General features: G+C 39.6%; 1 non-coding gene across 1 annotated transcript; it reads left to right on the forward strand.

Moving 5' to 3' along the window:
* The first annotated feature begins 11280 nt into the window (after positions 1-11280).
* LOC139894741 (small nucleolar RNA R71) lies at positions 11281-11386 on the forward strand. The gene has a single exon (XR_011775226.1). It is a non-coding gene; the product is annotated as a small nucleolar RNA R71 (small nucleolar RNA).
* The last annotated feature ends 5304 nt before the right edge of the window (positions 11387-16690 follow it).

A 16690-nucleotide genomic window follows, 5' to 3' on the forward strand; every position in this document is an offset into this window, starting at 1 on the left:
CACTGTAGCAATAGTGTTTACTGTAGCAAATAGTTTTTTACTGTAGCAAAGTCGTACTGTAGCAAATAGTGTTTTACTGTAGCAAATAGTATTTTACTGTAGCAAAGTCATTTTTTACTGTAGCAAATAGTGTTTTACTGTAGCAAATAGTGTTTTACTGTAGCATCTTTGATTTATTTGCGTTTCTTCTTATAAATTTTAAAAAAAAACTTACATTATAAAAATAAAGTTTTAAGATTCAGCATAATAGGTTCACTTATCGTGTCGGAAACATTTAATCCTGTAATTAATTTATTAATATGAAATTTTCTGGGTCTTTACATGAACGGTATGCTAATCTAATTCCCATCCTAGTGGGTGTCAACTCTCCTAGGCCAAGTTTGAGATATAAGGAATAAGGCATTAAGTTAATACTTGCGCCCAGGTCGGCGAGTGCATCATACACCACCGAATCTCCCATCTTGCATGGGATGAGAAAACTACCCTTGTCACCTAACTTTGGGGGTGTCTTTTGCTTTTTCAAGATAGCCGAGCACTCCTCATTGAGGAATGTGGCAGAAACCTCCTCATATTTAACCTTATCAGAAATGAGGTCCTTGATAAACCTCCCATAATTTGGCATGCCCGACAAAACATCCTTCAATGGCATGTTAACGCTAATTTGTTTGATCATGTCGGAAAATTTCTTGTATTGACTTGCAAGCTTGTCTTTCTTCAACCTTTGAGGGTAAGGAATTAGTGCTTTGTACACCCTCGCCAGTGGTTCTTGACTCACTTTAGCTTTTTACAGTGGTCGGAGCTTCGGGCTCCTTTTCCTTCTCAATAACTACGAGCTCGTCCTTGTTGGGTACCTACAAAATAGAAGGAGAAACAAGAGTCGGAGACTTGGGAGTCTCCGGGTTAATAATCAAACCACTCCGCGTGGTAATAGCATTCACATGCTCGTTCCTCGTTAGCCCGGTATTCGGATTAGCTTGAGTATTAACCGGAAGGGAACCTGGTTGTCTCTCCGATAACATTTGTACGATACTACCCATGTCTCTCTCAAGATTCTGAATTGACGCTTGTTGGTTTCGCACTTGTTGTAACATCCCACCTTTTTCCGCTTACTTTTCCGTTTAACTATTTAAATTCCGTTATATGTTTATAACGTCTCCTGTTGTTACGCGTTTTAAAAATATCTCGTTTAGGTAATTCACGCACCCGCAACCGAACTCGAGGGACTAGTTTCGCCAAAGAGCCAAAGAGGTAACTAGCATTTGACTAGTCAACCCCACCCCCTTTCTTTTTCATTTTCATTTTCCTTTTCTTTCACTACTTCTCCATTTTCTTTCAATTACCCATTTCAAAGAATCATCATCTAAATCCAAGCTAGCGGGTGTCTTGCAAAACAAATTACATATTTGGAATCCTTGCAACTTCCTCTTCGATTCCATACCGATTTCATTACGTTTGGGTAACTTTCTAAAATCACTAGATTTTGTGTTCTTGATGTTTTTAACTTATAAAGTTGTTAATTAGTGTCTATGGCTCAAGTCTAACATGAATATATGATTTATATGTTCGATTTTGTTATTTGAAGTAATAAGCTTGAACATAAACTTTGGTGTGTTTGATTTGGTAATTTGGTTGTGTGGATGATGTTAAATGTCATAAATGCATGTATTAAATGTGTTCCTAACATCACTAGCTTCAATTTGATGTGTAGGTTGTTTTAGAAAACTTCATAAACATGATTAGTGATTTTGATGTTATTGGTTAGGCTTTAATAGAATTGAATGTGAACATTTAATGTATTGAATGCCATGAATTGTGGTTGGTAAGTGGTTAGTTAGATTGTATGCTTGATTACCTACGAAACGGCGTGTCGTATGTATGCATTTAATTCCCGAATCCTATTTTGTGCATTTATGAACTTGAGCATTAATTGAGCATTAAATGTTGGAAAGTCGGTTATTGCAAATGATGTTTTTGGTTAATGAAATATGTTTAGTTGTGTTCTTTGTCAAATTAGCTTTCCAACGATATAAAATGCGTGTCATAAGTGTTTACGGTTTGTGATTTGTGTTTGATCGAAGTTCGGAAAAAGACTTGAACAATTAAAACTAACCAGGCACCAGCACACGTTATGTGCCGCGGCGCGGCCAGCCTATGTCGCGGCGCGACATAAGGCGTGTCCAGGTTCTGACCTCCTTGGTCAAAATAAGAAAAATGTTTGGCACGCTATGGACCTCTGATTCACATGAGACTTGTTCTAACATGCTTATATATGAATAAAAACCTCAGAAAAATAGTTCGGGACCCGACCCGAACGTGTTGACTTTTTTGTTGACTTTGACCGACCAAAGTTTGACTTTTTGTCAAACTTAACCAAATGATTATGCAATCTTTCTAATTTGTTTCTATACGTGTATCTTGCATGAAACTTGACAATTTGATCCACATGCTACATAATCGAGTCGTAACGAGCCATAGGACTAATTGAACATCTTTGACCTATCGAGTTTACCGTTATTGATACAACCTATTTGTTTAGGTCAAGACTAGCATTGTTCTTTGCACACGTTACTTTGTGAAGTACTTTTCATACGTGCACTCAAGGTGAGATCATAGTCCCACTTTTACTCTTTTGAACTTACATTTGGGATGAGAAAACATAAACGTTTCTTTTTACTAAGTGAACACAAGTACAGGAAAACAAACATTCTACATACGAGTTTGAACAAAAATCCTCAATTCGATTATCATTAGTTACACTTGCCGAGTGTAAGCGAGAACTTATGTTGTATGGCCATATGGGTTTGACAAACCCTCATTCAAACGGTTCGCTACCGTTTACGAATGAAATATATTTTCGACAAACAGTGTATGTTCTAACACTATTGTGATGGGGTTCTATGGAAGGAATGTTAAGCATTGATAATTGGGTGCTCGTGAAACAAATTTTTGGAATGTATTACTATTATATCAATGTTACAAATCTTGTGGTTCACTTGTACTTACTTACTTAAATCTATGATTTCACCAACGTTTTCGTTGACAGATTTCTATATTTTTCTCAGGTCCTTGAACGTTTTGTGATACATGCTTCCGCTCATTTCTTTTGATACTTGCTTGGATGTCGAGTATATACATGCATACATGGAGCATCTTTTGGCTACTTTTAAATCGTGTCGCATAGATTTCAATTGTACTTATAACTTTGTAACGTAACTTTTGGATGAATGATTCTTGTAAACTTGGAAACAAATCTTAACTTTTGAAATGAATGCGACATATTTTCGGTCAAACGTCATTTTAAAGACTTATGACCACGTAATGGGACCTAAGTAGCCGGCGCCGTCAATGGCCATTTTGTAGGGTCACTATAGATGGTATCAGAGCGTTGGTTGTAGGGATTTAGAGTTCATTGGTGTCAACCCCGAGTTATAGGGTACATTAGTGAGTCTAGACTACAACAGGCATATAGACTTGAAGTAGGAATTACTTGACTACTTGTGCATTATACTCGAACTCTTCTATCATATCTAATTCTTATTCAACCTTAATCTCACGTTACTTGATTTAGTTGACGCGCCATCTTGACTATATGAACATTCTGACATTATGACATAAAGAATTTAAGGCGAGTCAAGGAAAATTTCTCTCTATCCTTATTCCATATCATGATTAGTATTATTGAAAATACTAATCAACGGTATTCTTGTGTTTTGAAGGAACAATGCCTCCTCGTCGTGTGCCATGCCATGAGACTCCTGAACAAGCTCTACAACAAATGGTAGCCACCGCCGTAGAGGCGGCCATGGCCGATCACTCCACCAACAACAATAACAATAACAACAACAACAACAATGGAGCCGGTAACTCAAGCGAAGGGTGCTCCTACAAAGCCTTCATGGGGTGCAAACCTCACACTTTTGATGGAACCGGGGGACCGGTTGTACTCACTCGATGGTTCGAACAAACGGAAGCTGTTTTTAGCATAAGCGGTTGTCGGGACCAAGACAAGGTCAAATACTCCACTCACACTTTCGCCGGTGCCACCCTCACGTGGTGGAACATGTATGTACAATCGGTGGGTACCGATGAAGCTCACGCCCTCTCTTGGGCTGACTTAAGGGAAAAGATGATCGTCGAATATTTCCCTCGTGAAGAAACCCGAAGGCTCGAACAAGAGCTAAGAACTTTGAAAGCGATCGGAAACGATCTCAAGGCTTATAATCAACGATTTTCCGAACTAGCCTTGATGTGCCCAAACCTTGTGAACCCCGAAGCTTTAAGGGTTGAACTTTACATGGATGGTCTCCCAAAGAGCATCAAACACGGGGTAATGTCATCCAAACCCACTAATCATCAAGAAGCTTTGAACATGGCCTGCAAGTTGATAGAAACGGTGGACAAAATTGTAGTGCCGGCACCTAAAGCTGAGGATAAGTCGAGTAACAACAAAATAAAGTGGGAAACCCCCCAATCAAGCAACAACAACTTTGCCAAGAAGCCTTACACCTCCGACGGCAAGAAGGGTTATGCCGGAAACCTACCTCTTTGCAACAAATGCAACAAACATCACTTTGGCGAATGTGGCAAGCTAATTTGCTATCGGTGCCAAGGAGTTAGTCATAAGGCCAATGAGTGTAAAAGTGTCGCCCCCATCGCTCGAAAGGGGCCCAATGCACCAAAAACGGGCACTTGTTACGAATGTGGCCAAATGGGCCATTATAGAAATGCATGCCCGAAGAAGAAAGATAACCCCAACACATGCGGCCGAGATTTCAACATCAACACCGAGGAAGCCCGAGATGACAATGAATTAGTCACAGGTACGTTTCTTCTCAACAACACTTATGTTACTTGTTTATTCGATTCGGGTGCCGATAAATGCTTTGTATCCAAGACTTTGATTCATTCTTTTAACACTCCACCACTTCCACTAGATACCACTTATACCATTGAAGTGGCCAACGGAAAACTATTGAGTGCCGACACATATTACCGGGGGTGTACGTTAAATATTTTGGGTAATGAGTTTGAAATTGACTTGATACCCATGGAACTAGGAAGCTTCGATGTAATAATCGGTATGAATTGGCTAGCCAAAACGAAATCTCACATCCTTTGTGATCTTAACGCAATTCGAATTCCTATCGAGAATGGTGAACCTTTGATCGTCTATGGCGATAATAGTTGCATCGGACTCAACCTCGTTTCATGCATTAAAGTTAGAAATCTACTCCGTAAGGGTTGTTTTGCGATCCTTGCTCACGTTAAGAAAGTCGAGTCTGATGAGAAGCACATCGATGATGTGCCAATTGTTAGTGACTATTCCGGTGTATTTTCCGATGAATTGCCGGGTCTTCCACCTCACCGACCAGTTGAATTCCAAATCGATCTTATTCAGGGAGCCGCACCCGTAGCACGTGCACCATATAGACTCGCTCCATCCGAAATGCAAGAATTGCAAAGTGAAATCCAATAACTACTTGATCGTGGTTTTATCCAACCTAGCCATTCACCTTGGGGCGCTCCGATTTTGTTTGTTAAAAAGAAAGACGGATCCCTACGAATGTGCATTGATTATCGTGAACTAAACAAATTGACGGTTAAGAACTGATATCCTCTTCCTCGCATCGATGACCTCTTTGATCAACTACAAGGGTCTTGTGTATATTCAAAAATCGATCTCCACTCAAGTTATCATCAATTAAGGGTTAAGGGGGAAGATGTCTCCAAAACCGCTTTCCGAACTCGTTATGGTAGTTATGAATTCCTTGTCATGCCATTTGGTCTCACTAACGCACCGGCGGTGTTCATGGATCTTATGAACCGCCTGTGCAAACCGTATCTTGACAAATTCGTTATCATGTTCATTGATGATATTTTGGTTTATTCTAAAAGCAAAGAAGAACACGAGGAACATCTCCGACTTGTGCTTGAACTTTTAAGACAAGAACGACTCTATGCCAAATTCTCCAAGTGTGAATTTTGGTTAAAGGAAGTTCAATTTCTTGGTCATGTTGTAAGTGACCAAGGTATTAAAGTCGATCCAACGAAAATCGAAGCCGTTAGTAAATGGGAGACTCCTACTACTCCTACTCACATTCGTCAATTCTTGGGTCTCGCCGGATACTATCGTAGATTCATCAAAGATTTCTCTTTGGTCGCTCGTCCTCTAACCGCGTTAACTCATAAGGGAAGAAAATTCGTTTGGGCAACCGAACAAGAATCCGCATTTCAAATCTTGAAAACGAAGCTAACCACCGCTCCTATCTTGTCACTTCTCGAAGGCAACGATGATTTTGTTGTGTATTGCGACGCCTCGAAACATGGTTTTGGGTGTGTGTTGATGCAACGAACGAAAGTCATTTCTTATGTTTCTCGACAACTCAAAATTCATGAACGAAACTACACGACACATGATCTTGAACTCGAAGCCGTTGTCTTTGCACTTAAAATGTGGAGACACTATCTTTATGGAACCAAGAGTACTATCTTTACCGATCACAAAAGTCTCCAACACATCTTCAATCAAAAGCAACTAAACATGAGACAACGAAGGTGGATTGAAACCTTAAACGATTACGATTGCGAGCTTCGTTATCATCCCGGAAAGGCAAATGTAGTAGCCGATGCCTTAAGTCGAAAGGAAAGAGCGGTGCCCCTTCGTGTCCGAGCCTTAAACATCACCATCCACACAAACCTTAATAGCCAAATCCGGGTAGCCCAAGATGAAGCTCTCAAGGATGAAAACGTTTCACACGAGCTCTTGAACATTCTCATCTCTCGATTCGAAACTAAGGAAACCGAACTCCGATATTTAGCCGGAAGGATTTGGGTGCCTAGTTATGGGGACCTACGAAGTCTTATTTTAGATGAAGCCTATAAGTCACGATACTCGATTCACCCCGGTTCCAATAAGATGTACCACGACCTTAAACAACAATATTGGTGGCCAAACATCAAAAGGGACGTAGCTACTTATGTTTCCAAGTGTTTAACATGTTCCAAAGTCAAAGCTGAACACCAAAGACCGTCCGGGTTACTTCAACAACCCGAAATCCCGCAATGGAAGTGGGAAAGAATAACGATGGACTTCATCACCAAGTTACCAAAGACAACGGGCGGTTATGATACCATTTGGGTTATTGTTGACCGTCTCACCAAATCCGCACACTTTCTCGCCATGAAGGAGACCGACAAAATGGAGAAACTTTCACAACTTTACATCAAGGAGATCGTAGCCCGACACGGTGTACCTTTATCGATTATCTCCGACCGAGATGGCCGTTTTGTTTCTAGATTTTGGCGTACCTTGCAAGAAGCGTTGGGAACGCGTTTAGACATGAGCACCGCATATCATCCTCAAACCGATGGGCAAAGCGAATGCACAATTCAAACCTTAGAGGACATGTTACGGGCTTGTGTTGTTGATTTTGGAAAAGCTTGGGACAAGCACTTACCTCTCGCCGAATTCTCCTACAACAATAGTTATCACGCGAGTATAAAAGCCGCCCCATTCGAAGCGTTATATGGCCGAAAATGCCGTTCCCCTTTTTGTTGGGCCGAAGTAGGCGATGTACAAATCACCGGACCCGAACTCATTCACAAAACCACCGAGAAGATCGTTCAAATCCGAGATAGGCTTCGGACGGCCCGGAGTCGTCAAAAGTGCTATACCGATAAAAGATGCAACGACCTTGAATTTCAAGTCGGTGACCGCATCATGTTAAAAGTTGCACCTTGGAAAGGTGTCATTCATTTTGGAAAACGTGGGAAATTAAATCCTCGGTATATTGGTCCTTTTGAAATCTTGGAGAGTATTGGAACCGTTGCGTATCGTTTAGATCTTCCGCCCCAATTGAGCTCCGTTCATCCTACCTTCCATGTATCTAACTTGAAAAAGTGTCTTGCCGAACCTGTTATCGTCATCCCTCTCGAGGAACTTACTATTGATGACAAACTTCATTTTGTGGAGGAACCGGTTGAAATTGTGGACACCTCCGTCAAGACATTGAAACAAAGCCGAATCCCGATTGTCAAAGTTCGTTGGAATGCCAAAAGAGGACCCGAGTTTACTTGGGAAAGGCAAGATCAAATGCAAAAGAAATACCCTCACTTATTCCCGATTCTGGAAACGCAAGATCCCGAGGAAGAAACAACGACTACTACGCCTACTTAAATTTCGGGACGAAATTTCTTTTAAGGAGTAGGTAATGTAATATCCCACCTTTTTCCGCTTACTTTTCCGTTTAACTATTTAAATTCCGTTATATGTTTATAACGTCTCCTGTTGTTACGCGTTTTAAAAATATCTCGTTTAGGTAATTCACGCACCCGCAACCGAACTCGAGGGACTAGTTTCGCCAAAGAGCCAAAGAGGTGACTAGCATTTGACTAGTCAACCCCACCCCCTTTCTTTTTCATTTTCATTTTCCTTTTCTTTCACTACTTCTCCATTTTCTTTCAATTACCCATTTCAAAGAATCATCATCTAAATCCAAGCTAGCGGGTGTCTTGCAAAACAAATTACATATTTGGAATCCTTGCAACTTCCTCTTCGATTCCATATCGATTTCATTACGTTTGGGTAACTTTCTAAAATCACTAGATTTTGTGTTCTTGATGTTTTTAACTTATAAAGTTGTTAATTAGTGTCTACGGCTCAAGTCTAACATGAATATATGATTTATATGTTCAATTTTGTTATTTGAAGTAATAAGCTTGAACATAAATTTTAGTGTGTTTGATTTGGTGATTTGGTTGTGTGGATGATGTTAAATGTCATAAATGCATGTATTAAATGTGTTCCTAACATCACTAGCTTCAATTTGATGTGTAGGTTATTTTAGAAAACTTCATAAACATGATTAGTGATTTTGATGTTGTTGGTTAGGGTTTGATAGAATTGAATGTGAACATTTAATGTATTGAATGCCATGAATTGTGATTGGTAAGTGGTTAGTTAGATTGTATGCTTGATTACCTACGAAATGGCGTGTCGTATGTATGCATTTAATTCCCGAATCCTATTTTGTGCATTTATGAACTTGAGCATTAATTGAGCATTAAATGTTGGAAATTCGGTTATTGCAAATGATATTTTTGGTTGATGAAATGTGTTTAGTTGTGTTCTTTGTCAAATTAGCTTTCCAACGATATAAAATGCGTGTCATAAGTGTTTACGGTTTGTGATTTGTGTTTGATCGAAGTTCGGAAAAAGACTTGAACAATTGAAACTAACCAGGCACCAGCACACGTTATGTGCCGCGGCGCGGTCAGCCTATGTCGCGGCGCGACATAAGGCGTGTCCAGGTTCTGACCTCCTTGGTCAAAATAAAAAAAATGTTTGGCACGCTATGGACCTCCGATTCACATGAGACTTGTTCTAACATGCTTATATATGAATAAAAACCTCAGAAAAATAGTTCGGGACCCGACCCGAACGTGTTGACTTTGACCGACTAAAGTTTGACTTCTTGTCAAACTTAACCAAATGATTATGCAATCTTTCTAATTTGTTTCTATACTTGTATCTTGCATGAAACTTGACAATTTGATCCACATGCTACATAATCGAGTCGTAACGAGCCATAGGACTTATTGAACATCTTTGACCTATCGCGTTTACCGTTATTGATACAACCTATTTGTTTAGGTCAAGACTAGCATTGTTCTTTGCACACATTACTTTGTGAAGTACTTTTCATACGTGCACTCAAGGTGAGATCATAGTCCCACTTTTACTCTTTTGAACTTACATTTGGGATGAGAAAACATAAACGTTTCTTTTTACTAAGTGAACACAAGTACAGGAAAACAAACATTCTACATACGAGTTTGAACAAAAATCCTCAATTCGATTATCATTAGTTACACTTGCCGGGTGTAAGCGAGAACTTATGTTATATGGCCATATGGGTTTGACAAACCCTCATTCAAACGGTTCGCTACCGTTTACGAATGAAATATATTTTCGAGAAACATTGTATGTTCTAACACTATTGTGATGGGGTTCTATGGAAGGAATGTTAAACATTGATAATTGGGTGCTCATGAAACAAACTTTTGGAATGTATTACTATTATATCAATGTAATAAATCTTGTGGTTCACTTGTACTTACTTACTTAAACCTATGATTTCACCAACGTTTTCGTTGACAGATTTCTATGTTTTTCTCAGGTCCTTGAACGTTTTGTGATACATGCTTCCGCTCATTTCTTTTGATACTTGCTTGGATGTCGAGTATATACATGCATACATGGAGCATCTTTTGGCTACTTTTAAATCGTGTCGCATAGATTTCAATTGTACTTATAACTTTATAACGTAACTTTTGGATGAACGATTCTTGTAAACTTGGAAACAAATCTTAACTTTTGAAATGAATGCGACATATTTTCGGTCAAACGTCATTTTAAAGACTTATGACCACGTAATGGGACCTAAGTAGCCGGTGCCGTCAATGGCGATTTTGTCGGGTCGTTACACTTGTTGATTTACCAACTCATTCCTCTCATCCATCTTGATCATATAACTTCTCAACAAATCTTCTAAACTATCCTTCTTCGGGGCTTGGGGTTGAACGGGTTGAGTATACGGGGTTTGGGCTACAGGTGGTTGATATTGTTTTTGGGTTGGGGCTACGGATGGTTGATAGTGTTGTCGGGGTGGTTGGTATTGTTGTTGATTTTGGTTTCAGTTTTGGAAACCTGGCGGTCCACCTCTTTGAAATGCAAAGGTCTTTTGATTACCTTGGAACCCCGTGTTCGTAGCTTGATTCGCATTTGAACTACCACCTTGATAATTAGAGCTACCACATTGATAATTAGAGCTACCACCTTGATAACCCGGAAAATCTTGAAATGTCACATCCCTCTTTTTCAAATAACCAAGAAAATTTGCATCGGACATCATCGGTTGATCATTAACATCACAATCTTTAGTGAGATGGGGCCCGTTACATGTTTCGCACCCCACTTGCATAGCGACAACCGTTGAAGTTAACTTCTCAATGTCCTTTCCAAACTTTTTGAATTGATTAGATAATGAAGCAATCGTCTCACCACTATCATCCTCCGAAACCACATTAGCAATCGCTTTCCTAACCGGTGTATCCCTCGAAGGTGTCCATTCAAATGTATGAACGGAAATGTCTTTCAACAATTGATAAGCTTGGTTTGGAGACTTATACAAAAACACACCACCCGTTGAAGAATCAAGAATACCTCGTGTATGTTCATCGACCCCTCGATAAAAAGTTTGGACGATTTTCCCTTTTTGTAACCCGTGTTGCGGGCAATTTCTCAACATTTGCTTTAAGCGTTCCCAAGCTTCATAAAGTGATTCATCATGTTTCTGCGCAAAGGAATTAATATCCATTCGTAACTTTTTGGCCTTAGCCGGTGGAATATACCTCGAAATAAACTTATCCCTCAATTGAGCAAATGTAGTAATGGAGTCGGGTTGCAAAGATTTCAACCATGCACTAGCATCACCTGATAAGGAATACGGGAAAGTTCTCAATTTGAAAGCATCGTCAGTTACTCCTTGATTCTTGTACAATTGACACAAATCCTCGAATTGTTCCATGTGTTCAATCAGATTATTGTTGGTCCTTCCATCAAACAACTTCTCACGCAACATACGAAAAAATTGACTCTTAACCTCCCAAGTCTGGGCCGTAATGTCGGGCCTTCGAATGATGGGTAAAATTGCCGGAGGTGCAGTTTGTCGCGTGGTCCACATCGGTTGATCATATGGATTCTCTGCCATTTCCTCTTCTTCTTTTTCAAATGTTTCTTCGTGAACTGTTAGCTCCAAATCAGGAGTGGGACCGCTTGTTTCCGATTCTGTCTCAATCTTTTCTTTAGTTCACTAGGACTTCCCTTTGGTTGTTGGTTCTTCTTTTGAGCTTTGGTCTTCTTGGTATCCTTATGAAACTTTCTCTCCGGCTCAGGATGAGGTTCTACCAGTTCCCCCTAGGCAAACGGGGCATAAACCTTGTCACCTAACTGTAAGATCACAAGCACAAACAAGAAAACCGTAAACAGAAAAAGTAACTTTCGTGGGATAAATCCCAACGAAAGGATCTAGTAACAAAATAGATAATAAAATTCTAAAAACACCGAACTCCCCGGCAGTGGCGCCAAAAGTTGATGTGCGTTTATTATACTTATAAAGATGGGACAAAAACATTTTAATTTACTAACACACAAATGGGCAACGAATCTCAGTCATATGTAGGTAGTTAAAAGTAGTTCCGGTCGATCCACAAGGAGTAATGTGATTCAGAATTCGATAATCAAGTAATATTACTGTAGTAGAAAAGGGGGAGTTTTGTATTGATTTTGACAATATAAAAATACGTGAGTAAAGCGATAAACAATAATAAGGAAATGGTGCCCACTTGAATGATTCCCTTCGACGTGGATTGTATAAGAATTAAATCGATTATTTTGTTAACGGTATATAGTCTTATGACTACTGGCCAAATAATCACGCGACTTCAACCAACAAGAATTAATCAACTCTCGTCGATCATTCCCTGTTAGTCAAACTATACCCGACTAATGATTGTGAGACTCAACCCAGTTCTACTCTCGTAGAACCATAAATCACAACGGGCTACCGTATACAATTACACAATTGCAAGGTTTCAATATCAACCAATCACCAATTACACTTATATACCAATCTCTCGGTAATATTCATATAATTCTCTAGATCACCAGTGGTGTTGAAGCACAAGTCATATATTGTGAAATAACTCTCGTTAATCACTCAACAACTCATGTAATTGGAGTAAAATATCAAACCCTAGCAACGATGGATCTTTGGTTGAACACACAATCAAAAGTCAAATAACGCAACAATATTACATATTATTAACAATCCACCATCAAAGGTTTACAATCAAGTGAACACACTAAGATTTTAGCCTAGCATAGCAAAAGATAAATCAAGCATGGAATCAAAAGATGCATAAACCATGATTAAATAAATAAAGAGTAATAAAGATCAATACCAATTGTAAAGATGAATCAATCCAACAATTGTTTGAGTACTTGCAAATTAAAGATGAAAGATATATGTTATGAACCCTAAAAATTGCCCAAAAATGGCTGGAAACACGAAGTGTAGATGAAAAGTGGAGATGATGTCCTTTCAAATGGCCAAAAAAAATGCTTTAAATAGTGCTGGAAACCGTCGTGGACCGCTGGACCAAAGTGGACCGCCGGACCAAAGTGGACCGCCGGACCACATTTTGACTATCGAAGCTAAAAGCTGATGCTGGACCGTCGGACCAAAATGGACCGTCGGACCAGGTGACTTCTGTTAATGATTTTGCTCAGTGGACTGGCGGTCTACAAGTCTGTTCTATTGGTTCCTGGAGCATGGTAGCGCAAAAGAACTGTAACAACCCAACCCAATATACAATCGAACACGAAAAATAAGAATTTTTTTTTTATACAGTTGGGGTGTGCGGCGCGCAACCCCATATGTGCGCGGCGCGCACATAGTCTGGCAGCCCGCTGTACAAAAGTTCCAATTTTCGATTAAAGATCTCCCACTTCCTGACATATTTAGACGAATCGCTTTTCACATCATGTTATAATATGTAAAACTAACCCATTTCAATCATAAAACAAGTTTTACAAAACGGGGCACACATCGGCCGTTTTACGAGTTTCGTTCAAAACATACAAGTTCGACCATAAGAGTTTAAATTCCAAACGACACTATGAGCATGGTGTTTGGGGGTTAAACTACCCAAATCTCGGTCAAACTCTAAAAGCTATAACATCCAAAAGCGTCCCCTACAAACAAAGCGGGATCTCTAATCCATACGAATTCCCTTACCCTTGTCTCCGCTGGAGCCTATAAAAAGATAAACAACGAGAGGGTAAGCAAAGCTTAGTGAATGCAATAATTATACATATACATATATAAGTTACTTACTTGCATCACTCACCCCAATTCCGCATGCATACTAGCAATATAATTAGCATACCCACATAATGTATAACGCTAAGTCCCCGATAAAGCAAGCTAGTATAACAATAGCATATAACACAAACAATATAATATGCTACGCCACAATACACAAACATTGATGTTCACAACATCCAAGTATTCAAATTCCGAGGCTAGCCCAACGAATGGTATCGTCAACATCGAACTTATTTTCTCATCCGTCCTAGTTAATGTGGTATCGTCAACATCGAACTTAAACCCGCATATGAGGTATCGTCAATATCGAACTTAAACCCTCATCTAATGTCACTACAATAGTGGTATGGCTTCGTCAACATCGAACTTTAAATCCATACTTGAGGTATCGTCAACATCAAACTTTAACCCTCCTCTAAAATGATCAAACAATATACTCTAGGATATGGTATCATCAACATTGAACTTTAACCCATACCCCACAAATAAATAAATCATATACATACATATATAATTATTTCACTCACCTTAATGATTTGGTGACGATTTTATACTTCCGAATGCTTCAAAGCCGAGTACCTAATAAAATAAGTACTCAATCAACACACACACACTGGTTGGACTAATCACCAACAACTTACTCATGTGCATTTAATGACTTAAATGCATTAAATGCCCCATTTACATCAAAACCGACCATTTAAGGTCAAGACCATCATAAGTCACTAAAAGCTAGTGATTAAGGTCTAACCACAGTAACTAATACACATTTAGGGTATTTCACACCCTTCTTTCCCCACTAGGTCAATCGTTACTCTTTTGACCATTTTAAAGCCAACACACCCATTTCGGGTCATCCACTAACCCACATAATACCCATTCATTTTATTAACTAGGTGTGCTAGTAATTAACTAGCCAATTATGACTCATAAACTCATTTATCATTTCAAAACCCTAGGTTAGCAATTCTTGTGTCCTCATGACTCGATCTTACCCAAGAACACCCAAAATCACCAAATATGGGTTTTATGTTCTTCATTTACCCAAACCCTAACCCATACATAAATCAAAGTAAGGAAATCCAAGTTAGAACATACCACTACAACTAAAACGTAGCTAGAGAGGAGATGAACAACTTTATAACTTGAGCTAAGACCCAAAACTAGCTCCTTCTTCCTTTGCTTGAGCTTTCTCACACAAGAATCTCACTCTCTCTCTCTAAAATTGAAGTGGATAGGATAAGGTTGGTGATAATGGAGTTATGACACTCCACAAACTGATCTGGTGGCCTTTAACTCGTCCCCAAGTGAATTTACCTAAAAGCCCTTCCAAAATATCTCATTAAAAGAAACAGATTTCGGCTACAGTAAACAGTGCGCCACGCGCACCCTTAGGTGTGCGCTGAGCGAACAATGCTCAGCTCAGTCTCTGACCTCTGTTTGTTTACACAATGTCACCCACACTTCATGTACTCTATTTACACTTCTGTACAATAAATATTAGGGTCTTACAACTCTCCCTCACATGAATCGGAGCGCGTCCTCGCGACCCAAGCCGCATGACAAGAGGGAAGATAAACCAATACAAACTCTTCGGGCTCCCATGTAAACTCGGAACCTTTACTACGACGCCATTAAACTTTATAAGTTCTCACCACTTTATTCCTCAACCTTTTCACCTTTTCATCGAGTATAGCAATCGGCTCCTCAACATACTCTAACTTGTTGTTAGCTCAATTTCGTCTAATGGCATCCATGAAGAATCATCCGCAAGACACTTACGGAGATGGGAAACATGAAATGTATTATGGATCCCTGCAAGCTCTTTGGGTAATTCCAAACGATAGGCAACTTCACCAACACGATCTAAAATCTTAAATGGCCCAATAAACAGAGGAGCTAACTTACCCCGTTTTCGAAACCGAATAATACCCTTCCATGGCGAAACCTTAAGCATCACCATGTCGCCTTCTTGGAACTCAATAAATCGCCTACGTTTGTCGGCATACGACTTTTGTCTATCTTGAGCCGCTTTCAAATGAGTCCGAATCGTCTCAATCTTGCTATTCGTCTCTAAAACCAAATCGGTACTCTCAATTTCTCTTTGACCCACTTCGCCCCAACAAATCGGATTTCGACACCTCCGCCCATAAAGCAACTCATAAGGTGGCATCCCGATACTAGTATGATAACTATTATTGTACGAGAATTCCACCAAGGGTAAATGCTCATCCCAACTACCACCGAAATCAATAATACACGCCCGTAACATATCCTCTAATGTTTGATTCGTACGTTCGGTTTGACAGTCCGTTTGCGGATGGTACGCCGTGCTCATTCTCAATTGTGTACCCATATCTTCATGAAACTTATTCCAAAATCGAGATGTGAAACGAGTATCTCGATCCGAAATAATAGATATAGGAACCCCGTGTCTCGATATCACCTCCTTGATAAATAATTTAGCCAAAATCTCCGACGATATCGTTTCCCGAATGGGAAGAAACAAAGCACTTTTCGTCAAACGATCAACTATCACTCAAATCGTATCAAAATGGGTTCTCGACGTCTTTGGTAACTTTGTAATGAAATTCATGCTAATGTGCTCCCATTTCCATTTCAGAATTTCTAACGGTTGCAACTTACCATACGACTTTTGGTGCTCGGCCTTAACTTGCAAACACGTGACACATTGTTCAACATACTTTACAACATCACGTTTCATGCCCGGCCACCAATAC

The sequence above is a fragment of the Rutidosis leptorrhynchoides genome, chromosome 2 (genome assembly GCF_046630445.1).
Source record: "Rutidosis leptorrhynchoides isolate AG116_Rl617_1_P2 chromosome 2, CSIRO_AGI_Rlap_v1, whole genome shotgun sequence".
NCBI classification, from domain to species: domain Eukaryota; kingdom Viridiplantae; phylum Streptophyta; class Magnoliopsida; order Asterales; family Asteraceae; genus Rutidosis; species Rutidosis leptorrhynchoides.